This window comes from Jaculus jaculus, chromosome 12 (genome assembly GCF_020740685.1).
Source record: "Jaculus jaculus isolate mJacJac1 chromosome 12, mJacJac1.mat.Y.cur, whole genome shotgun sequence".
NCBI classification, from domain to species: Eukaryota; Metazoa; Chordata; class Mammalia; order Rodentia; family Dipodidae; genus Jaculus; species Jaculus jaculus.
The window spans coordinates 1364756-1367978 of NC_059113.1; the positions used below are offsets into that span (position 1 = coordinate 1364756).

General features: G+C 34.3%; 1 non-coding gene across 1 annotated transcript; it reads right to left on the minus strand.

Moving 5' to 3' along the window:
* Positions 1–649: 649 nt before the first annotated feature.
* LOC123453984 lies at positions 650–862 on the minus strand. Its single transcript, XR_006633142.1, has one exon. It is a non-coding gene; the product is annotated as a small nucleolar RNA U3 (small nucleolar RNA).
* Between the last annotated feature and the right edge of the window lie 2361 nt (positions 863–3223).

Here is a 3223-nt window from a genome sequence, read left to right on the forward strand (position 1 = left end):
ATTCTTCTATCTAATTCTCCAATGAGACTTGTTTTCTTTTACTCACCTCACCTTTCAGAGCTCTCCAAGTGGGCCAGACTTCTGACAGTGTGACAGCCTAAGGGAGGTTGCCTTCTTAGGTAGCAGCTCAAGGCTTCATCAGTGGGACAAAGGGAGAGGTGAGCAGTCTAACAGGCTGGTCTTAGAGCCAGATGGCATTGCTTTCATCTGTCCATAGGCAGACAGATCCAGTCAGAGAGGAAAGGAGTTCATCTCTCCATAGGAAAAAATGTCATCTTTAATCCCATGTACACCATTTAGAAAACTATTTATAGTCATTTGGCAAAATAGCATAGTGATGATAGTGATTTTCCCATTGGGAATTCCTTGTGTTATCTCATTTAAGTAACTGTACTAGCCTTGTTTTCATTATTGTAACAGAGTAGCCATGGTGGCCTATTTTACAAAGAAAAAAGGTTAACTTAGCTCAGAGTCCTAGGGACTCAAAGGCATGACACTGGCATCAGGCTGGCTCTGATAAGAAGCTCACAGTGTATGGGGTCACAATGACAGTAGTGTGTATGGTAGAAGGTAGAGCACCAGAGGCTGGTCTCACTCTTACAATATCTTGTGGAACTTATTTTTTTTCTTTTTATATTTTTCAATTTTATCTGCTGAGACTACATCCTCTCTCTCCAGCTTCCCAGAAGGAGAGCAGGAATGATCATCAATGGCAAGTGGCAGTTGCAGCAAAGCAACACCGAGAACTGGCTTCCCTCTCAGAGAACATTGTACCTCCTCCTCATGGTTTCCAGTATTTTACACAGTCAGAGAAATTTCTCTAGTAATGGACTATAGAAAGGATCCCTGAAAGTATAGTTTTTCCCTTAGACTTTAGAACTAACTCAGGGTCTCACTTGATCCCTTCAGAGGACATCTTTTCAATGCTTTAATACTTCCTTCTAGGTCCTATCTCTTAAAGGCCCCATCAACACTCTTGAGAACCAAGATTGATACATCTGGAGGATGAACTGTATCTTAACTATGGCAGTCATTGTCACTTTACTGTGAGGTAGGAACTATGAGTATATTAAATACTTTCTTTAAGGCATCAATTTTTTTTTTTACAAACTTTAATTATACAAACTAATCACAAGTGAATGCTTGTAAGAGGAAAAGCCAACACGACACAGTTGTATATATAGCACAAATGAAATTTCTTTCATATTTCACTTGGCCTCAGTATATTTGGTGCTAGACATGATGAGTTCTTGCAGAAAATATAGTTCTTGGTAAACAAATTAAAATAAGAAAATATACCCCACTTCCAATTAGTGATGGTTCTTTTCCTTTCTTCTTAACAAAGATATTATTAGCTATATTCCAGTACTTGGGAGTTTTTTTAAATGCTTCAATCAAAGACAATTTCCATTCCCTAGAGGTTACATCAATGTTAGGTCCATGTAGCATGTCAGAAATGAAGGTGGGCAATTATGTCTCAGTCAAGATGAGTGTCAACAAGCTTGACTTCACACATAAGTGCAGTTTATCAGCAGTTAATTATTGTACAAGTTTTAATGATAAATATACATCTTTAAACAATTGTTTCCTACCTTTGAAAACTATAATAAGAAGCTTATTATTTTTAATGTGGTTTTCATAAAAAATGATTATACTTTAAAATTCTTTTACATATAAATCTTTAAACATTTCATAATAAGGAAGCACAGAAAAGAAAGTAAAATTATTTATAGCACTACTTTCTTGTATGGTAAGCAATCAGCACAAGTTCAACAAGCCTGTGTCATCATGGTTAGTAAAGAATTTATTTTTACAAGACTCAGATTGGAGCTATATGTCTTTGGGTATAGTATAATTCTAGTAACCAGTTAGACTTAAGTCTGGGGTTTCCTTGTTTTATAAAATATGATACTAATCAGTTGAACCCTAACCCTACCCCGTTTGCTTGAAATGCATTTTCCATTCTTTCACTGTAAAGTTGTGTCTGTCTTTTGTAGAGAAATGTGTTTTATGAAGTCAACAAACATAAGGGTCCTGCCTTTGAAGCCATTCTGCTAATCTGTGTCTTTTGACTAGGGAATTGAGGCCATTGATATTCAGAGTTACTATTGATAGGTATGTGTTAATTCCTGTCATTTTTATTAATTTGGTAGTGGTTGGTATTTTTCTGTTCTTCTCCTTCTTCTTTTTTAAAGATTTATTTGTTTATTTATTTACTGTGGCCTTATCTATGTTGTTTTCCTTCTCTGAAGTCCAAAGGATTCCTTCCAATATTTTTCTATAGCATTGGCTTAGTGGTCATGAGTTTTTTAGCCTTTTTTTTTTTTTTTTTAAATCTTGGAAAGTTTTTCTTTCTCCTTCAATTATGACAGATAGCTTTACTTGGTATAGTAGTCTGGGTTGGCAACTGTTTTATTTCAGAAGTATTAGAACTAATACATCTTTCTAAGATCTTCTAACTTTTAAACATTTCATTGAGAAATCTGTTGTTATTCTGATGGGCCAGCCTTTATAAGTGACTTGATTATTTCCTGGTATTGTCTGTTTGGTGTTCTAAATAACTTCTGAGTCTGCATTGGCATCTATTTCCTTAATTTGGAGAATTTTTGTTCTATGATTTTATTGAAAATATATGCTTTGCCTTTTGACTGAAATTCTTCTTCTAAGCCCAGATTTTTTAGATTTAACATCTTCATAAATTTACAAATTTCTTGAAAGCCCCACTCATATCTCTTTGGATTAGTTTATTTTTTTCCTTGTTGAAATATTCAAATTTTCACCTTATCTTCTGGTTTACATATTCTATCCTCTCTTTGAACTCTTTATTGGTTAGGCTTTCTTTAGAATTTTTAATTCTACTTGTATTTTTCATTTTCAGTATTTCTATCTCTACACTCATGTCTTATATCAACCTCCTTATTTCATTCAGCTGATTGCCTATGTTGTATTGGGATACCTTAAGGAGTTTGTTTTCTCCTTTGACTCCTTTGAAAATATTCTTTTGAATTCCTTTGAATTATCAGTCTGACATTTCATCTCACTTTTGGGGGGAGATGTGTTGTTTTAATTTTCATGTTTCTTATATTACTGTATAGGATTTTTGTATGCCATGTAATTTTATTGTTTGGATTTTCTGTTTCTTTCAGATTATCATTCAGATGTCATATTCCTAATTAGTACTAACTATCTAGGTAACAATTTCGTGCCAACCTGCAGCACGAGA